The 22,779-nt window shown below is 41.8% G+C and overlaps 1 protein-coding gene across 4 annotated transcripts in view; it reads left to right on the forward strand.

Moving 5' to 3' along the window:
• The window catches only part of LOC100650939 (serine-rich adhesin for platelets), a 63,169-nt gene that overhangs the window by 3,825 nt on the left and 36,565 nt on the right, over positions 1 to 22,779 (forward strand). The window contains exon 1 of one of the 4 annotated variants that reach the window (XM_048412566.1): positions 15,240 to 15,381. The exons of the other annotated variants lie outside the window; for them this stretch is intronic. The gene's annotated coding sequence lies outside the window, so the exon portion shown is untranslated. Of the gene's footprint in view, positions 1 to 15,239; positions 15,382 to 22,779 lie in introns of those variants that run through there. 4 annotated transcript variants of the gene reach the window in all.

The raw sequence follows: 22,779 nt of genomic DNA on the forward strand, positions 1-22,779 counted from the left end.
ATAAATGTAAAACACTCGAAGTACGGTAATCATAATGATATTTAGCGGATGAAACAAACGTCTGCTTGGATGATTTTACTGTTCGTAAAGATATGAATTTGCAGAAACACTCGCAATCCAGAAACATCTAAAGCTATTAACGTTTCGGTTGATCGGAGTTGGTTACGATCGGAGCAGCGAGAAAAAATGACGCAGCACGAGAGACACCTTGTAGCATAATATCATGGTAACGTAATTCGCGCGTGACCAATTGTCAGGGCTCAATTGGAACGCAACAGGCACGGCTTTAATCTGCGTTTTACACGCGGCCCGCTAACTCTCGTGTGACGCGTGCCTCTTCTTAAGCGAGCACGAACGCGTGAAAAAGCTGGAGGCTCGGTTTGTTCTTTCGCGTCGCTCAGTTTCGTTCCAGTTTCCGGCTCGATATCTCTGTTACACCGCCAATTAGGGCGCCGGCATAACGAGGATTTGTAATCGAGACCGCGCGGCAATTACTCGCGTATCAATCGGTCACGTGTGAAATTCCTTGTTTTCGTCGTCGATTCTTCACGCCAATTGTCCTAGCTTTCTGAAGCACTTCATTAGCCTCGTCGTTTTTCTCGTCTCGTTTTTCTTTTCCCTGTTCGTATACATCGTTACTGGTAGATCGTTAAATTGGAAACGATCTTTATCGTTAGCAAGAAATTACTGAATCGTTGAAACGAATTACGTTACGCGAGGAACGATCGCTGAGCGGAAGACGCAAGACGAGTTTTCGCGGAATCGATTACACGACTGACACTGTTTATTAAGATTCAAAAGGAATTTCACGACTCGATTGACTAAACTGGAAAGAATTCCATGTTTTATTTTTATTCATAGCAAGACTCGATCTGGAGTATCGAGTGGTGGAACGTGGACATGTCTACGAAAGCAGGATGTGAAATCTCCTATTACGTAGTAGCCACACCACGTAAAGAAAATCTTGGATTTCTGTGCACGAAATCCGATGCTTTGACCAACGTCGAACCGAGTCTCCTTTGTATCGCCAGATATCCATGCTGCAGGTGATTAATAAGATTCACCTTGAACGGCAACACGCCTGGAAAATTGACGCGCGAAGCCTCGTGATCGGAGTAGCAACGATATTTCATCTAGAAAATCTCTTTCCTCGAATACATACGCAGTGTATAGTATATTCAAATATTATTCATATGTTATTCCAAATGTACCAATATGATTATGACACTCGTGTTTACAGTTACAGTGCTAATGAAATTTTATTTATACAATACATTGGCACGAAAGTTTTCTATGGTTAATATTAGAATACTTTCGCGTGCCAGTGTGAGTAGCGCTTAATGTCCGAGCCGCGCTTCAAAGAAAAAGCAACAAAGAAAAGTATAGCTATCGTCAGCAATGGAGAACAATGTTTGCGTAAGCTGTGAGCTCGACGTAATTTAACCAGCGAGTTATGTAGATATTCTATGATGTGGACCGAGCATAACGTTATCGAATAATTAGCGAACAATGCTTGAGTAACTGTGAACTGTGCGTAATCGATAGTGGACCAAACTAGTGGCCGGCATTTCGCTATGAACCTGACGTAATATGAACATTATTGGTAGTAACAACGTTTGCATGGTCGTAAACGGGTCATGGTGGCAACTCGACGAGAGGACAAAGTCGATGGACGAGATTTATTTCGCTATGGGCGGAATATAAAACGGTTAATAGCGCGCGATCTTTAAAACATTAAAAACGCTTAGCAGTTACACTGCCGTGCACAAGTATTTCGTTCTTTTTGCATAATAATTTATCGACTAATAATATCGGTGAATTAGCATATTATTCGTTGTAAGTATGTAACGACCTACAGAAGAGGGACGACGAAAGAAAAACGACAAGACGAGCTTTGTTTCTAGTTCCGTGAGATTCCTTTGTGCTTTGATGTAATAAAAATGAAAGGACAAGCCTGCAAACTCGAACGATAACGTAAAGTCACGAGTCAACTACGAGCTGTCCCGTAAAAGGAAACGAACGTAACGTACCGACGAAGTAAAATGTATTATTTACGTAGTTATTCACCGTTCAGAGTGCAACGATCCGGCAAACGTTCTATGCATAGTTAATGCAACCCAGGGACGGTGACTTTCCCCTCCTGTTCAATTATCAAAGGTTAGGAGTCCTTCCGATATTTACGCGAAGAGGCGGTGGAACTTGATTAATTTGTTCGAGGGATGAGTGTAATTACAGTGACACACGAAAGTATCTCAACAAGTATATAGAAGTGTTTTATAGATACGGAAACTACAGGAAAAGAACATGATAAGTTACGTTCTCGATGTCCTATCGGAGAACAATTTTCAAATTCTGTATGTTGCCGATCAATCGCACGTTACTAAAATTCTTTCTTCGGCTGGATGCTAATAAAGCGCAGTGTCGGCCATAAGAAATGCGTCCTACTTATTATGAATATATTACGTAAACATTAGAGGGTAGATATTCTTGCTTATGAAAGGAGATTTTTCTTTAAAATTGGCCAAAAAATGCATCCTCGTTCTTTGAAGAAAAATTATATTTTGATCGCATTTATCTGCTCCGGCTAAAATTATCGAAGCGTGGAAAGGAAAAACAACGCCGGCCGATGTTGGCTCTCTGAAAATTTGCACTGATTAAAATCGGACGTTCCATATATCCCGCTGCTATATAATCCACGTAAAGTAAACAGGCTTCTTCAAAGAGAAGACGGAAAAATCGAATATCGAGGCTGACGCAAAGACTTTCTGATCAACTCAGTATGAACGTTACACAAGCTGATCCGTGGGAAACATTTCCAAATATTAAACTTGCGAGCGAGAAGGTCTATCCTAGCTTTGGCCATTTGAATAAATCAAACCGATTTAATATATCAAACTTCTACCGACCGTTTCGTCAAAGTCAACTTTTATACGCGGTATGGAGAGAATCCTTTTTCCTCGTTTAGAAACTGCGAAGTCTACAAAGAAAGATACTGTACAAATAACAACAAAACGAAAGATAACCGGGAACAAAGCCGTTTATTGTTGAACGCTGTTCTTGCATAAGGAAGGCGCGTTATCGTCATCACCGTTATAAGATACCGTGCTGTGCAAAAATTCCAAACCTATTAACAAAGGAGGACAAAGTAACGCCGATGGCCATCAAAGTCTGGGGCCCCGAACTTTTGCAGAACTCTGCACAAAAATGCAAGTCTCATCACCCACAACGTGGCATGTTTCGTCGAAATTTATTTGTCGCGCCACCGAATACGTTTCCTGTTCCAGTTTCGAGGTAACCCCAGTTCCGCGATCCTGTAAACGCTTTTTGCAATTGCAGCGGTGGCTCTAATTAAATTAAGGCGCGCGGAAATGCGCGCGATTCGTTGCACGGTCGACAATGCACATTTAATGTCGCTCGGCCAATCGGTTCGTAGAAAAACCAAGCACGGTACTTTCCATCTAGGTGTTCTTGGCTCGCGACCATATACAGCGATAATTGAGCGTCTATCATAGAAAACTTTTATGTCCATATCGTACGTGTCATAAAAGATATTTTGAAATGTCTTTAGCACTGTAACGAGACTCGACTATCGTATTCATAAAAAATGTCTACAAGCGATCGAGCGTTTTTGCGAGCAATTGTACGACGACGTTTTCACTAGGATCGAACGCTGGTGAAAAATGCACGACGTCGTTTTCGCGGTGGTAGTTTTCGAATTTACGCGTACATTGCAATTAAATCGAATTCGCCTCGTCTGTGCAGAGGCGAATTTTCCAGGCAAATTTTCACGTGGATGAGATGCAAACTCGTGTTCCTTATGCATGAGGCGGGAAACGCGGTAAAGCGCCGATAATTTCTTGAAACAGACTCGCTTCAGCCTCTCTCTTTCTCTTTCTAACCATGAAACGTTTCACAGCATCGCTATCAGAAACGGTTTGATAACGGCCTGCCTGCGCAACGGGAAGAAACTGAATTCTCATTGTGTAAACGCGTGCGTGTTCCAGCGGTTTCCTGCTACGTGAAAGTCGATGGAAAGTAATAAATTGAATGGCGAAGACGAAGTTCGGTGAATTCGTTCTTTAATGGAGGAGAAGGCATCGGGATGCGATGAAAGCCGCAATAACGACTATGTTAACGCGCATCGAAATAATAACGTGTATGCTCGTTACATATTTACTTTACGTTTTTCAACGATATTCTACCGATTTATCTGGTTACCAACAGGAAGAACAGGAATTTCTAAATCGACCGGTTAGAAGATTTCGTTCATACTTTTCCGAGTTTCGTGTTTTTGTTGTCTTATATATATGGTATGTCTTATATATATATATCTGACCTCGGTCAGGGTCTCTGTATCGTTGCCACGTGTTTAATTCGAAATTGTTTAGTTAGCGTCGAAGATATACAGTGTGTTTTATGAAAAGAGGGGTCTACTGCTTTACGACCTTAGAGTTTAGAGTACAGTAGAATTCCATTTATGTGAACTTGCCTGGGGATAAGTAATGTATGTAATTGGAGTTCACCAACTCTCCACATTAGCTACGATTCCTCTAATTCATATACACACAGTGTGAAACATTGTCGACCTTTTTAGTCTGATAAAAAATGATCTCGTTGTACGTTTATCTTTGATGACATGGATTTCTCAATTTGTTTATTTTCGAGAGCGATTTCAGAAACAGATAAAAGAGAACGCATTCAGAGAAAGTCTAGGCGTTTAGACGCTGATCCCGACCGCCGTTGGATCGCATTACGGGGACATTACCTACACTTAAAACCGCGAGGTTACGCGTCAACCTAGTCGTTTTGCGACGTTACCTACTTAAGCAGATAACGTCGCGGCAGTGGTAATGCCAGTTTACGATCGCGCTAATTCGGTTAAATCGCGGACTGCTGTTGTCATTTTCAAGTATCGAGATAAAAATTTTACCTGAGATCTGAAATTCCACGTTGTCAAGCACCGGTCTTATAACGATGCTGTGATTATGCATTTATCGACAATCTAAATAATATCGGAGAGATACACGGCACGACAGTAAAGTTCCCGAACTGGTACTAGACCACGAGTTCTAATGGTTTCCAATTAAATTCTTTCGCCTTTCCTTCAAATTATATTCTATGCACAGTATTTGAATTCACGGAGGTTTCCAATTGTCAACTATGTAACAGTTTTATGAATATACCATGTGCGTCGTACGAAACTTTCGCAATTTCATTGACATTGCGACGAGACACGACTGTCGTGATTATATCGATAAGATTTGAAAATCGAAAATATATTAGTTGCAGAACACGTACATGAAAGGTATCTATGTGCGAGTGTTGAAATACTTTCACGAGTCTCTATAGCGGTTCTCCGTCGAGTGACACGGGACCTTCCGATTTCGAGGCGAGCTTCTTCGACCGATTGCTCTTATCTGCCATTGTAAATCTATCTTCCGCCGCGTGACGTATTTATCGTTGAGAAAGTAGCAGACAACGACCTTGATTCTACCGCGATATCTAGAGGTATCGAGATATTTAAATTTCGGTCCACGAACGTGGCTGGAGGTTCCCCATTCCCCTATCTCGAATTGCACGAGGGATTTTCGACCATTTACATCCTGTCACGAGAAGCACACTGCGCGACAATAAAATTCCCGGATTATGATAATACAAAATCGATCATTTATTATCTTAAAAAAATAACCCTCGACGTGAGGGCCTCTTTCGATTATACGTTTAAAATGAATGTTCATGTTGTATATTAATGTTTTATAAAACACATGTTTGCGATAAAAACTTGGTAATTTCTACACATATACATTTTTAGATTGATTTCAAATTTTACCAATGTAATCATGACAGTCGTATCTGATTAACAAAGATTTCGAAATGTTTTATTTATTCTACGATAAATGTTCAAGTACCAATGTACTCTACGATCTTTTTTATTCTGTATCATCGGAAACAAAACGACTCGAAGCCTTTTCCTTTTTCGTACAGACAACATGGATCGTACACCTCTCTAATTCCTGCACGCGCTCCGAACGTTATTTCCCTTCTCGCTCTCTGACTGGAATATTATTTAATCTGCAGATCTACCAATTAAGAAGTGAAAAGCTCGGGCAGCAGGAAACGAGGTACGATTCAACGGATCGCAAACCGGAAGCATCGGCATTGCAGATCTCTTCCGATGAGCCTCTCCTTTCTGTCCCCCCTGATCGTGCAGAGAATGAGCAAAACTTTACACCTCGCGCGGAGAGGAACCCACGGCGTTTAGATATCTTTTATCTTTCTACAGCCATACGCTATTTTCCTGTTCTTCTCTCTCTCTTCTCCTCGTAAGCTCTTTACCTCCGCGATCCTGCTGAAATTCGTTGCCTCGTCGGTCGTTACCGCGATAAAACTGCGGCACGGTGACGCTTTTTATTTCGACAATGGTATGCTCGCGCGAAGACACTGTTTGCTCTTAATTACTTTTGCTCTAGATTCATATACGAGTAAGGCGGTTAGATGGAAAAATGGAAGGCATAAAATTCAGACGAAAATTCTGTCCTCCTTTTTAAGCTTTTATCTTTTGATCTAAGAACTGTAAAAAATTTCCAAGTCCTTGTATTCGTCCTTATTTCCTACGTTGGTTGGAACACTCGGAGAAAAGAAAATTCTGCTAATGATAAAACTTGATCAGAAGGTAGGTTAAATTCGCGAGACCTCCAAACAGGTAGATAGATAGATAGATAGATAGAGAGAGAGAGAAAGGGATAAGAGAAAATTCTACCCTCGGCTACCTTTTAACTCGAGAACCGTAAAACACTCCCACTCTCTGTTGCTTTACCTTATTTTTCACGTTGGTTGGGAAACACGGGGGAAAATAAAATTCCGCTAACGATAAAAAGGCGCGTAAAACTCGCGAGATCTCCACCTTTTCGTGGGTGAGTTTCGTGTTTGAAAAGTCGGGGACCGAGACTCGTCCGATATATTTTTTCTCCTATGTTACTCTTTATTTCGTCAACGTGTTGTTAAGTTATTATTAAGCTATTATTATTATTACCCCCGAACCGTTAAAACTCCGCCGTTCCCGCCGGAAGAACCCTCGAAACTCCCCTGTGCGTTATAATCGTCCGGAAGCGTAGCGCGAAGCGCTCTTCAAATTCTCCCTTTCTCTCTTCTCTTCTTAACCTTCTTATTGGAAACACTGCATCTCCAGTCCCTCTGTTCTTATTTACGAGAACGAAGTACACCTCGAACGATCATCAGATTCAAAGGGCGGTACGTAAAAAGTAGGTCGATAAAGTGGCGAAATGGTGTACGTAAACCGGATCGTAAAAATGATGCAATCAGAGGTTGGCGAACGATTTTAAGATGTTTATATGAACTTTTAGAATAAACGCTGGTGGCGATAAATAAACCACAGTGACGTGATAATAAAATTTATGCAAACAATAATGGGAAAGGTGGAGAAGTATAAAGGACTTGAGAGATAAAAGACACTAACAAAATAACAAAACGTCTAAAAGACAAAGGTATTGCGTACTTCGGTATGACGGGTGGTGATTGCTTGTACATTTCGAGGATCGATTATTACTCTAGAGATTTTGCTGCTGCTTTTCCTCTGATCGTTTGATAAACAAAAACTCGAGTGTTTCGCGGTGAAAAAGAAACTTTGTTCCTTGAATTTCCAAGATAACCACGGCGCGTGTTTTTGGTCATACTTGACATTCTTCGTGCAGTGGTTTTATTTTTTGTGCGTAGGCAGCGCTGCTTGAATGCCAGGATCCCCGATAAGAATCCACCTTGAATTCCAGCCAGAATTTCGGATTACTTAAACTTTAGCGTAGAAGAATAAAATAGATTAAAAAATAGAAAATGTCAACTCAGAATTATTTCCACCGTAGAACATTTTCTCGTCCAAGATCTGCCTATAGGTGGCACTGATTCCTAATTATTAATAACGAAATTAATCGAATATTCGATACAAGTAGGAGAATAAAATGGCTTCAAAGTTCCGATTGGTAGCGTACATTTTCAACTCCTTATACTACTCTAGAAACTGCATTGGAAAGAAGAATGCAGAATAGAACGGAAGGTCAGGTCGATGTAGAAACGATCACGATGTACTTCCAAGCTATTACGAGCGCATACGTATGCGTGACGCGTGACGGAGTCACAGACGCGTGCATAGAGGCTTGCGGGGGAACGCTTCATTCGTACAATACGAATGAATGGGCAGTGGTACGACACGACATCCGGTCGGAAGAACGGATCGCGGGGAAGGAAGGGTCCGTCTGGTGTACGCGTTCATTTTCCACGATCGCTATTTCAAGAGAGCGCCGGGTGCACACGGTACCAAAGGCGGCGACGGCGGCGAAAAGCCTCGTAAAACTTTACGACCAACTCTAAAGTCAGAATCGTCCGGTCGCGAAACACTCCGCCGTTTACTCGTTTTTGCCGCGTTTATCCCGCGAACGCCGATAACACCAATAGAAAACGATGTTCCGCGATCGGACCCCGTCCCGATCCACCTGATTTGCGGCGTTCTATAGTAAATCGTGGCCGAATGGTTTGCTCGAGTTGTTTAGATTATGCAGCTATCGTTCAGCGATCTTTTATGGCCCGTTTTAAGACAATGATTTTGATCGTTCGAGTACACTGTTCGCTTTTGATGAATCTGGAGAAAGTCTCTGTTCGAGTTTTGAGATTTTAGTCGAGCCACGTATCTTTGAATTGGATAAAGGTTTAGTAAACACGCAGTAAGAAACAAGTTCGTTCACGTTTTCTTCTAAATACGCATGCACGTGACATCGCTTTCATAAAAAATATACATACACATAAATAAGTACTTTATTAATTTCACTTTCACGATCCGTATTATGGAAATCTGTGTTTGAAGGTTTACAGGCTGAACGTTGACACCATCTTCGTAAGCAATCGACCATTACATCGATCTATCCATCCAGCCCTAACACTTATCGGTACTGTAACTTTCTCACCAAGTCGTCATTTATACGATGACCGTTTATTTTTATAGCCAGAACTCTCGATTACAAGTTACAACATTCAATCTGTTTCACTTAAAATCATAAACCTCTGTAAACTACCTATGGAAAGAAAATCGTTCGAGCAAAGTGGATGTCCTTCGCGTGCGGTAAAACGGCTTCATTTTTCCTCCATCGTTTTCATCTTGTCTCGCTTACACGCGTATTGACCGCGATAACGGTATTCCGGTTTCGCAGGCGCAATTAGGCGAAACGGAGCACAAACATTCGGAACGTCGGTCGGTATCCTGGCGCACTGGAGATTTATTCGAACGATATACGCAGGTTCACGGAAGTATTCGAAAACATTTTGAAATTTCCTTGTTACGAGACTCGATTAGCACGGTTTCGCGTAACAACAAAGTTTGTATTCCAATCGTTTCTTTTTCTTCGTTCCGATTAGCTTTTCAAATGAACTTATCACCAAATGGAAAGCACGCAGGCTTTCACGGTTTCGTGGATTAATTATTGTGAAAGCCACTGTGCCACGTATAATTGGCGCCAGGTTCGACACGCGAAAAAGCGGAATCGAGGCCTCTTCCTTGTTTCGCGATCGTTTCCCGCCAGATATTGGCTCATCGTCGTTGTCGAACCTAAGTGTTGAAATCCGGGATCGTCTTCGGGTGGACTGCGCTGGGTCTAAAGGCAACGAAGCGTGGGGCATCCGATCTTTCGCAACGAACCAGGCAAACGCATCTGTTCTTGTCCCGCGGCGAACGGGAGTATGATTTACGGCGGCACAACGAGATAGCGTGCAACTTTAATTCGTGCCTCGTCGCAGTTTCGCCAAGCCAGAAAGCCAATTTGTAAGAAAGGATTAGAACATGGTTTCCTGTTTGCTCCATTATTTAGAAATTTTCAGCGTGCTTGAAAACTCTCGAAAGTATTCAGATACTTGTTCATTTTTGACATGATCTGTTTTAATTACAAAACTACGGATATTCAGAGGCCGGTGAAAATATTTGAACGCTTGCCGGAAAACTTTTATATTACGTTGTATCACGTGTAATACTATACAAAATATATTATACTGTATAAAATAATCGTATCGGTAAATTGTAAAATAAGCTCGAGAATGTACATAAAAGAATATTTGTTTTAAACGTAGGCTTAGCAAAGAATCCTGACAGATCGAAATAATCGAATGATCCGTTGTATCGATCAGTTATATTACACCTGTTATGTCGATAATACATCAATATATTTACCTAATATCGAAAACTCGACTCGTGTCCGTCATATGCTTTTTACATAAGAATGAAGATAAATCAGCATTCCTGGTAGCGTTTAATTCGTGTTTGTGTGCGACAACCTATTGAACGTGGTTGGAAGGAAAATCGCGTTACTCATCGTATGATCTAATATGCCGATGATTTAGAACGGCGGCGAAGGCGTGCGAGTGCGGCTTTTATTTCCTTCGGAATTTAATAGTTGAAGGAGCATCGAGGGCGTAACATGTCGGTGCGCCGAGAAAATTATTTTCACCCGTGTAATTAAAGCCCGTTCAGTCTATTGTTAAATATTGCAACAAGAATCAATTGGCTGAGGCTACAGGCATCGTAAGAACGTGCTCTAACGCTCGCTACGAAATTGGAACGCTCGTTTCGCGATTGTAAACGTTGATGAAACACCGATTACCTATTAATCAAAATGCTATACAGCGACTCTTGCATGATACTACTGTATTGTTCCAAAATATCGATAAATTTCACTCTTCCTGAACATCGGCAATTTATTTATGTTAGGCACATACTACTTTGGAAAGCTATTCGTGATTCAGTAACTTATCTATATCGACGTGTTCCTATTAAATGAATTCATTGAGCGACAGGTAGCGAGACCGATGTATGTACAACATTATTGAAAAATGTAAATAAAGCAACATATCGTTTCATCGAAACACAAGAAAAGTATTGACATTTATTGCGCAATTCGGATCTATAGAAAAAATGTCCGCACTTGAGAAAGAAATTATCCTGTAGTTATAAATGTATTTCAACTTCTTCAAACGTCGTGCCCACTGTGGTGTCTAGATGGAATAGCAAATAGCGAGAATACAAATATCAACCAAATCTTAGAAATCTTTCGTCAAAACTATGATATGGATCGATTGAAAAAGAATTGCAAACAAGAGTTGCATCGATACGACCTTGTTCCTTAACTCGGATATAGCAGTAGATTCATCTCGTTTGTCCAAATAAATTTGGCAACGAGGCAACGTGACAATAGAGGTTTCAGTTGTAGAACAAGATCGAAAAGAGTTTCAAATAAGTTATACACAGAGTTATACTTTGGTTTGATATAAGATAACAAGGGGTTAATTTCACCCTTGAACCTACAACTTGGCATCCTACGCGTTCCTGCGAAACACACAAAAGGGGGAAAAAGACAAGACTCATAAATAACTGGAACACGAGGATAAGGGATAGCACTTAATCCCTGGCTCGTTCGATCCTCCGGGCTAAATTTACGCGGCGTCGCGTGCCGATCGCGTCCTTCGACGCGCGATGCGTCTCCATTAAGCTTCGTGGCCGTCCACTTTCGAATGCTTTATCGTTGTTTTGCTTAAGCGAGCCATGGCCTCTGCCTAACAGGCAGAGAGCAGACGCTCGACGCGTAAATCTAAATTTAGTGACGTGCATCTCCTTTCGGAAGAAGATTCTGTAGAGGGTTTGGCTGCACCGAGCATATACGCGTAGGGTCAGGAAGCGAAAGAGAAGAGGTAAGAGCTTAGCGAGCGCAGACTAAGCAGCGATGCACTTCCGCTCGAAATAACCTCTGGACGTGAATCCACAACGAACGAGATTAACGAGCAAGCTTGGCCGGCTGTGATAACTTTGTATTATCTCGCTCCTGGGGAAATCATGTGATCGACGGCCTCCCCTCGCCGACGTCTGTCTGCTTCTTCGTTGAACGACCCGCGACCAGATTAGTTGTGCGTACAGCATGGTTACCCGCGGCTACATGCTACTCGTATCTGTCGATCGACACGATTTCCCGGTTTATTTAAACGCAGGCAATTGGTTCAGGTTCGAATCGGTTTCAACGTCCTATTTAAATTCCACAGAAACGCTGATAGGATGGTAGCGAACGATAATTTTCGATTTAGTATCTCTCAACTCGTCTAATAATAACGTATTGTATATCGTTGTGTCTGCCTATGTTAGATTCACAGGAGAAAGTTTCGCATCTACGATCACATTCAGATCATTTTACTTGTCTCAACTTTGTGGAATATCCTATAGATACGTGTATATAGCGTTTTCCTACCGTATCAATCCTATCGCACCGTCTTTCTTATCGTAAACGTTATATTACTTTTGCACCACTGTGTAGCAAGCTCGTAACCAGCGCGAGCCATTCATACTAAGAACTCGAATATCCAATGAATTCTCCTGTCACCTTGTAAATTCGTACGAACGACATTTACAGCCCGTAGATCTTGCCGGTTCTTGGAAGACATTGATTTTCATGGGACGAAGGGCAAGAACGGTACTCGGAGAGCGGAGAACTTTCGGTAGAAAGGTCGATCAATCTGCAGACCCGTAGACGTATACTCCGATTCGATTTCTCCTATCGTACGTCACGGACCCGTCCAGCGCAGTTACTCGCGGCTCCCTCTTCTTCTTCAGGGTTCAAATGTCAGTCGGCCTAAAGGTCATGTCGATCGACCGACATTCACCGAGGTGCGCGGCCATTGTCTTCTTGCTAATCAGAGTTCTCGACACGATGGGAAACAGCGTACACTGGTCAGCCTCATGGGCGTCGTTTCCACGCAATTTCCATCGTGGGAAATTCGATTACGAGATCCTTCTTCTCCGTGTTTTATCACGGTGACATCGTAAACAGCCGTTTTCGAACTCGCAGAATTGCGAGAAGAACGAAGAAGCTCTGAGTGGTTTAATCGAAGGAGCTTGGAATCCCAGCCCGGTAATCTGCTCCAGCAATTCTTCGTCCCTTCACGCACAAAGTTTAATTGCAACCGTAGCGACCTTATCGACACGCGATAGACAATAGACGCGCCAACACCTCGTCCAACTTTGCCTAACACCTGAACTTTGACATGGAACGAAGAACAATCATCCAGGCTAAGTTCGTTCCTTGAGACGTAGACGACTGTGGCTCGTTCTGGTAGGGGCTTAATGAAGTTACACGTAGAAACCTTGAATACCGCGTGCTGTTTCTTGACATCGTCGCCGAGGGTACTATAGACTCTCCCTCTCGTTTATTCGAGGGGGACGATCAGAGGAGAAAAAGTTAGATCTCGTTCGATTCTGAATTTTTTATAGACGAAAATACTTCCTTCGGTTGGATACGCTGGACCTTGTTTCGACAACGAGCTCTTGTTACTCTGGTCCATGCTTTGACGCCGTTTATCAAACAGAGTGGCCTCGACTTTACGACGCCACGGAGAAAGGCTGTTGGCGACCTTTTCGCTCGCCATCGTTAACCCCTTTCCTTTCGAAACATTCTCCAGGACCTGTAACTGAATTCGCAGTTTCCCCAGTTATTTCGAGGCATTATTGGAGGATGTGTCAATTATTTTTGGTTCGAAGCAACGTGAGAGATATCGAAAGGTATCGCGGCAAAAGTGGTTCTACAGGTTCTGGATATTTGCTACACTCTATGATAAAGTTATTTGTATTCAAACACAGTTCCATCAAGTTTCACAGCGATGTTATTGTACTATTTACTAAAAAGATTAGTTGACAGATGATAATTTAAGAGCAAGACAATGTTCACGATATTAACGTAATCTGTAATTTTGTTATTGTAAGATTGCACGAACAAAGTGTTCTTCTTCATATTTATTTAAATATATTTTCTGAACGACAAATTTACGATATACGGATTCGTATATTCAGTCCTTAAGAAGTTAGGCAATGTATCATGAAAATATTCGAGAAACAGTGGACCAACTCTCAGAACGAGAACATTTTTCTTACAACATATTATTCACGGTCCCCTGGAACTGCTTTGAGACTTTCGCATTCGATTGCTTTTGGAAGTTCGTAATGCTGTTCCATAGAATCGCGGACTCAGCGAACGAATCACGCGACCGTCTTCGACAATCTATGCCAGGGAAAAGCTAAAGATGTCACCGTATCGAATCTGCTAGCGTAGCTACGACCGTAGAAACCTGTATATTTATGCGAAGTCCGTGACCTTTGAATACCTCTGTCTCGTATATTGCACCGTGAATATTCCGCTTTGTTAAAATAGTAGGACGAGCGCATCCAGAATTTTTCGCGAAATTGAATTTATCCTATCTCCGTAACTAGTCTATTTAACTGGCCATTTTATGCAAATGCAATATCGTAGGAATGTTGGGTTGCAATGTAAAGTAAGTGGAGGAAAATTTTATCTCAACCCTTCAGAGACCTGGTCTTTTTTAAATCTGTGAGAGAATTAAAGTAAACGTACGAATTCTTTACAATCCAACGTTTCGAACGAAGTAATCATTTTTTAAAGTTTTCATAATTTCTGAACGATTTTGCAAGGTTTGCTTAAGTTTTCATAAATATTTTAATATTTACGAACGATAGTGCTCGGTTCTCGATCACTCGTCGTTTACGCGGATTTTCTCTGCCGTGCGTAACGATGAATTTCCTTGCAAATGCAAATCTCCAGAATTCCAGTGCAACAGATACCGGATCAGAAAGTCTGAAAAGAATTTGCAGCCGGTTTTATTATTCGCGATTCAGAAGTTGCAATGAAAAATGGTCTTATACGTTCACGCTTTAACCTTGAACGAATGGACAGGTCTAGAAAGTGTCCGCAGTGCAGAGTAAGCAAACACACGATGACGAGCAACCGCGTGAAAGGATCGCGGAATTCGCGAGATTCTCCTGTGCTCGATTGCACTTTCCACGACAAAGTGTGGAAAGTGGGTGTGCATCGTGAATTAGTATGAGACACGTAGGGTGTCTAATCGTCGTGGAAAGTGGGGAAAAAACGGTATGCAGGGCGGAAACGCAGTGGGACGAACGAAAAAGGAAATAAACCGGCTGCAAGAAAGTGCACGACTATCCTGATGCTTCGGCCTAAATTATGCGTTTTCACCGGCGTCGTATTAAACACTGTTCTCGTTCGTTTTATGCGGTGGAAGGGGAGCTCTTCGGTGAGACCTGATTGCACAGTTCGCGGTGGTTGTTCCGTTGTTCGATTCAGTTTGCGTTGGATGCGTGGTCGTTAGCGGATCGCAGTAGGATTAACGGAGATTTCGTGTGTTGTTTCCAGTGTTTTCACAAAGTAAATCCGACAAATGGATATTGTACGAGAAAAAGGATTAATAAATCATCGGATGAAAGTTTCGTTCGCGATTTAAAAATTTCGAAGATGAATTTTGCTGAAGGTGGTACAGGTAAGAGTACGATTGTAATTTATAAAGAGACGTAGGAGATGTTTGAAAAGCCGACACGTGTTTCATGGATCGGAAGATGTAGAATATTCTACAGTGGAATATGCTACATCGAACTAATTAATTAGTTAGAACCTTGTTCGTAGTAGCGTATATTGCGATACATATACGCGTTTCTTCGCCTTCTTTACGATATTCAGATTTTATTTACAATTATTCGTCATACCAACTATGCTTCATTCATCGTAGCATACATTACTACGCTCGATTTTCTTGGAAAAAAACTCTTAATCAAGTTCTTATGAAACACGGCCGTGTCTCAAGAAATACAAAATTGATTTCGCGAGAAGTCGTAAGCAGCGTTAAGTGGAGGAACGAGGTGAAGTCATCGTGTCACACATTCGCGCAGCTAACTGAAACGAGAAGATGCGTTTATAGGGAGAGTTGGTGAAAGTAATTTTTCTCAGTAGCCTACGATAAGCTGGATGCTTCTATACCAAAGATAAGAGATCAGCACGCGAGCAAATAATCCATTTCGCGGACGGGTCGGCGATTGGTCGACCGCCATTGCCAATGCCGTGCGCGCGCGAACACGTGAATATACTCGTGTACTGTAAAAGCAAGACCTTGCTTCTATCACAAAAGGCGGACTTTCACTTATTACGAGCGAATTCACGCTGCTGTGCCTATCTTTTTTCTTCTCTCTTGGTAATTAAGGTGTACACGGCCGCGGTTCAAATTACCGACGATGATTAGGCTGTAGGTGCTCTCCCTCCAACAACTTAATGACAATATTGACGCAGGAACCTAGTTTCGGTCCACTTCGAGTTGCGAAACGAATCGCGGTTAGGTTGCGAAACTCTGGTAGCACGTTGACAGAGCTGCACCGCTCTGGGCCTTTGTTTTATTCTACTCTTACGTGTGACAACTTTAACTCTTTTAAAAGCTATCATTAAAGTTAATGCTATCGCAGCTGAAATTTCGCACTGATTCGTTACGTTTGTTTTAGGAATCGACAAAGTTAAACGAAGTTTGATCGTAAATTAAACCTGTTCCAAACTTTTTACCATATATTCGATTCCTACTTGTAACAATTCTAACGTAATATTCTACACATATCTTTTGCTTCGATACCTTAATTTTGTAACATTCGAACAATTCACAGCCTCAAGTGGTTTCATCTCCTCCTTTGAATGTTCTGCCATAGAAAAATCATTTGATCGCTAATTAAGCCCAATTAACGCTTAGGAAAATAGACACCCAACGAAGGATATGCCGGTTTCCAAGGAAAGTTCGACGAAACGGAAGTTAGGAGAGCGTGGAGTGTTCGGCACAGATTCCCCAGCCAGCCATCCGGCAAACGGTACTCCGCTCCGTGTTCGTTAACTTCTATCGGTGAATCTAGCGGCGAATAGAGTCGGTCGCGGCATTAATATTTATTTCGTTCGAGCGGTTGCAACTTCGCCAGATTCCACTAGTACGGTCTTTAAGTAGGGAGTCGACGATTGCTTTAATTTGCAGCATCGTTTCTAAGGACGAACGAGCTGGCCGCGATACGCGGTTTATAGAGTTGTAAAGCGGCGGGATTTATTAACGAGTAACAACCTGTTACGTCCACTTCTCTCTTCTCTCTTCTCTCCATTCCGAATCGTTCAACTTCCCGTCTGTCGACTACCGAAGTCGCTTCTTCTGGTTTCTGCTTTTTGTCTCTGCTCGTTCGACAGCTAAGATTATCTTTTGGTAGTCTGTTATCCGAGGCGTGAAATTTCCATCGATGGGTTTGCTCTTTCTTTGTACAAGAAACAAGCGATTTCTTTGCCTCCTATCTTTATACAGATCGATGCCTTAGCTTGTTAGAAATCAAACTGATCGAATCTAATTGCGAATTGCCTATTACGATTTAAGAAATCTGTCAACGACAAATATGATCGAATATGATACGAAAAATTCCATAATGAGTTATTTTTCTAAGTAAAATGACGAAATTGATCAGAGTCTAAAGTTTCTTTTAAATTAACCACACGAATATCATACATTCTCCTCATAAAGCACAGACCTATTGCGAAACGTTACCATGGATCGCATTAATTGATATTAACACACGCAAAATATAATTTATGTCTCTATTTTTCTCTCTTTTAATTACAACGTCACGATACTCCGTGATTAAAAACGAGAATTCTTGTATTAATTTCATTGGGTTCGATACGAAAAGATAAGATCCGTGAATTATTGGATACAAGAATTTAAAGTCCATTCCCTTGAAATAATCTGGTATTAATTGAATAACTGCGCGAGCCACGTCGATCGAAGACGTATCACGTTCCCTCCGGTCGATTCGATGGTCTTCCGGTGTTTGCTCGCGTTAAAATCCCGTGACGACGATCTGAAAAGTGTTCTCCGGACAGTGGAATGGACACTGGCACGTTCTCAGCTCCGGGAACGTTTCATCGAAACGAATGGAGCGTTTCGCGTGGTTTATGTACGTTCCTCCCAGAGTTATGCGTTTCTTCGGCAGCCGATGGCAAACGTGCTGGCACGTAGCGGAACTTTGCCCCGTACGTGGTCCTCGCACACATAATCCACGCCTTCATTGTCTGCATTAGTGTGCGTCCTCCGTATAGCCTGATCTCCGCTTTGAAACTTCGTCGAAATTAAAGGAAATCTTCCGTTGAAAATCGACGCTTATATACTTTTACCTTTCTTGCGCACAACTCAAATATTTTCCTTTGTTTTGTTATCGTAATCGTGACACGAGTTAACCACGAGAAGTGAGTATCGTTGTAATAAACGTATAAAGCTCACATATACAGATGTAAGACTCAAAAATGGACGGTACCAGATACATTTCCTCGCTGTAATATCGATAAACGGTTCTTGGAAAACATGCAGAGGATGTGAGAAGGTCATTAAAAAAAAAAAAAAGATAGAGCGAAGGTATCGAAAGTTTCTCCTTCGATAGGAATGTTGGCATAAGTTATAGAAATGCAGTGAACGACTAATAAATAGCATTCGTGACGCGAGAACGAACCAGCCGTTATTGCGAAAGACGTCGTTACGAGTTTCTGCGATTCTCACGACCGCACCTTTCAGGTCAATTTTCACGCGTTTACTATCTTCCAGCTGATTCGAACTTTTCGCAAGACTCTCACTCGTCCGAGAGATACGTGCGTCGCATGAAACATACTTTGAATTAGAAATTAGTAGCCATATACTAAACAGTTTTCCATTCCGAGGCTATTTAAACAAGTAAATTATCAGCAGACTCATCGATGATATTACTGTTATCTCTTCGGATAATTCGCGCTTTGATTCTTATGTATCTGACCCAGTTGTATCGAAAAGTAGCTCACGATCACCTGATACGACCCCTACTCTATACTTTGCACAGAACAATATCCTATAGAGCGAGGAAAATCTCATGAACGATTCCCATTAACCCAGGTCGCGGTTCGAGACGATCATCCTGTACACTCCACAAGCATGTACATTCACAAACACGGAGAAAAGCTCGTTGAATAGCACGTGAGCGTGCGTATAACTGAGTTTACGGTATACTGGTCGCGCGGGAACGAAACCATCTCGGATAAGAATATAAATCTGAGAGATTCGTTCGGTTTCTCTGGTTTGGAGGACCAGGCAGGGGAAGTGCGGAAGCCTCTGAATGCGGAGAGGAAACGCTGACACCGGTCTGGTCGACTGTATGTATGCGAATGAACGAGAACCAGCAGAGGCATTGACCTCTTTGGCGACCTGCACACGCGTGCGCGCCAGTGACACCGCACGCGTGCGAATTCTGCCTTCTCCGGATGGATCGACTACGGGTCAAAAACTTTCTATATTTTTCTTTCTACCTTTTACACATCTTTTTTACTCGAGACCGTTTATTAAAATATTGGAAAATAGGATTTTTGGTTTATATTGGAAGTTAGATTAGAAAATGGAAGGTCGTGAATATTTTATTTACCTTCACTTTTTTTTCTTTATTTAAGAATGGTTATTAAAATACTACTAGAAATGAAAATATTCTTTTAGTTCGTTTCGTTTCGGAGATTCGATTGGGAATCGAAGAGTCATCAATTCTTTTCAGAAGAGTTGAAATATACGCCAGATTAACCTCCAGTCTGTATTAAATAAATTTCAATTATACATAAAAAAAAGTTCATTATATCGAACGATTAAGTACCCAATTAAATTATGAAAATGTGCGTTTCACTTAAACGTTTGAATTAAATATGGCGAATAATGTATCCCCGCGCGAATTTCACACGGTTAAATAAGAAAAATATAAACAACAAAATACATTAAAAAATATCGGTATTTTTAAGTTTTATCCAAAAGTAAATCAAAGCACGCATCCTTTTTTACAGTATCGATTCCATCCTGTTGCGGATCTCGTTTTTGACTACCACTATGTTTTTACACAAAACGTATAAAAGATTAAACAGAAATTGTTTTCGTTATCACGCAACCAAAAATAACGTCCGCAAAATTTATATTACAGAGTATCGAACACGTTCAAATTCTAAATGATTAAAACTTCAGTTTCTCGCCAAACATATCCAGCAAACCTACGATTCTTTATTTTTCGATTAGTTTTAGCTCCCTCGTGCCGTATTGCGAACGATCGAGGCTTCGTACAAGGCAACGGCTGAATCGCCTTGAGATTTCGATCGGGAAAGGTTACACGGAGGTTTCGCGCGCACAGAAAGAGCCGAGACTGTTAACGTTGGTCAGGGATACTGTAACCTTTCGGATCGGTTACTTTCGTCATCGTCGCCATGATCGTTTGCAATCCGCGCAGGCTATTACCTCTAATTATTATTTTAGTCTGCCATTTTACGAGCCACAGAACGATCTTTAGGGTTTCTTCGAAACGGCTAATTGTGAAGTTCTCGATTCGCGTACTCAGTTTCTAGTTATTAAACCCACGACTGCCACACACTTTCTCCCGTCCAGCATACCTTCCCACGTTCTTCGACCCGCGGTGCAGACGACGCTGATATTCGCGCGGATAATAGAAACTACCGGAAGAATGAATTCCTTGCACCAGTACCTGTCAGTGCTTCGGTAATCTCGATCCTATACACTGTCTGACTAGACGAGTTATTAAAGTGATATTGCTGCAGCGACACTATCTTCGAGTGAATATTAGGAATCTGAGCGAAAATCTGTCAACCGAGAAATTATACTGGATCGTCAGGTTTTAATACATCGTCATATTCGAATAAATCTAGTAAAAAAAAAAAAAAAAAAAAAACTATAAGAATTGAAATACGTGGATGAACCAACCGAGTGCTTGAGATTAGAACGTGAAAGAACATGTAGGGTATCGTTACGTTAAGATACTACGAACAAAATTTCTACGATGACGTCAGAAAGATTATAATATCTTAACAATCTTCTTAAATTTATCTTGGGACGTATCGTGCCATTTGTCTGAAAATGATACGAAAGTCAAATTAATACACCGAACGGCAATTTTATTCACGCTTTTAAAATCACCTAATATTCCTGCTCTTTCAGCCAGTCCACGAATGTTACAATAAAAAATTTCCACATAATCGTACGTCTCGTCTGAAAACGTAGCGTAGGCATACGGAAGAATCAGATGTACGAAGAGTTCCTGGGTTAATTAACGCGACCGACCGGAAATCTGGGTAAAAGTTGGCGGGTATTTCGCGGATATCGGAATTAGTTGGCCGCACGGTAACGCAGAATCGAGAACGACCTCATTAGGGGGCCGTTTCTTCTAGCAGGTAATTAAACGGGCGAAGGAAAGGAAAAACTCTGGCCGCGGGTGCATCGGTCGCGAAGTAGGGCTTCGCATTAATTGTATCGCGCCTCGTTAGGTCGTCCCAGAACGGGTCGAGGTGTTTCAGACTGGGCTAGGGAAACGACGCAGTATGCCTGATAGCCGGGAGAAACAGAGAAGAGAAAAAAGGAGGGAACCGGGTCCGGGGACCTTGTGCTCATTGCCACGGCGGATCGACTCCGGAACACGAGCATCACGTGCTTCTACAGCACCGAGAGAGAGTTTCGACGATCCTAGAAACCCTGACACGCCATGCCGGTCGGGCCTAGTTTTTTCTCCGATCAAACCAGCTTGCCTTCCTTTCTTTCTTTTGTATTCTGCGCCTTGCTTCTTCCGCGAAGAAGAGTTTCTTTCGGCTACGTAACGATCATCCACTCGATGATCGACTCTGTCGAGATACATCTTCGATTTTTAAAAGATTAAACGATCATAGTATACGGAATCCAGTACTGGAGTATTATAGTGGAATAGCGTGGCGTTTATTCATTTTTGTTTCTCTAAATTTCTAAAGTATTGGTAATTCTGTACACTTTGTGGTAGGTTTTCAACGTAGTAAAAAACATAAAAACTATTTAATAGTAGATTCCTTTTATACGATTCGACTAACATTACGAATGAAATTCTACAAGTCACGTACATTATAACGTTCCAACCGAGATTAAGATTCTAAAATGCTAAGAACCGTTCGAAAGATCTTGTATGGAGATCTTACGTGGCACGCCGTAAAAATGTAGGAGCGTTGCAGAGAGGCCGGAGTTCCAACAGATCCAAAAACAGTTTCTTTTCGACGTGGCTCCATGATTCATCGACGATTAAAAATTGCCGTTTCAAATATGGCGTGCACATGTTGCGAAAAAGATTGTCAATGTCGTGCCACGTGCGTTGCCTAAACGGAACGAGATAGCGAAGGAATATCAGAAAGCGGATCGGGACGATTCCAGAAGCGGATGACACAGTAACCGGGTCCAGTTTTTTCGCGACTCTCACGAAACCTGGTCGTAGGCTGCGGAACCAGCGCGGTGAACTGCCACAGCCCTGGAACAGCGTTGTTTCCGGGATCATCGTTTACGATCGACGATCGAGGCGATTGTTCCGGCTACACGGCAATCTATAGGTTCTACCGGTTTTAAAATCGGGGACAACGAAGCGACGATTCGTCTTCGGGCAATTAGAAATCGGTCGCTATTCCGCGAAGGCGGTTTTTGAGATTTTCTGCTTCATTCTCGCTTCCGTGCGATTTCTTTCTACCGACACGCGCGAAGTTCCCAGAAGTTTCTTAGAAGATAACGATGAATTCGACGATCGATTTAATTTCCAAGAGGCTGGTATTTTAGTATATGTGTAACGTATCGAATTTCTTCTTAATTCTAGCGTTCATGGAAATGTATTTCACGTCGATCTATGTAATCGCGAGAAGATCGTGATTAGGAAGCTTATTTTGGAAATTAGGTAGTCAAGTTTTCCTTGAACTTGTCTATCGACTTCAAACATTGATCGATAAACGAAGATGCGGGAAACAAGTTGAAAGTGGGAGGATTATCGGCCGGAAATCGGTCTCGTTTCGTTACGAGTTTCCACGAAATCTA

This window comes from Bombus terrestris, chromosome 15 (assembly GCF_910591885.1).
Source record: "Bombus terrestris chromosome 15, iyBomTerr1.2, whole genome shotgun sequence".
Taxonomy (NCBI): Eukaryota; Metazoa; Arthropoda; class Insecta; order Hymenoptera; family Apidae; genus Bombus; species Bombus terrestris.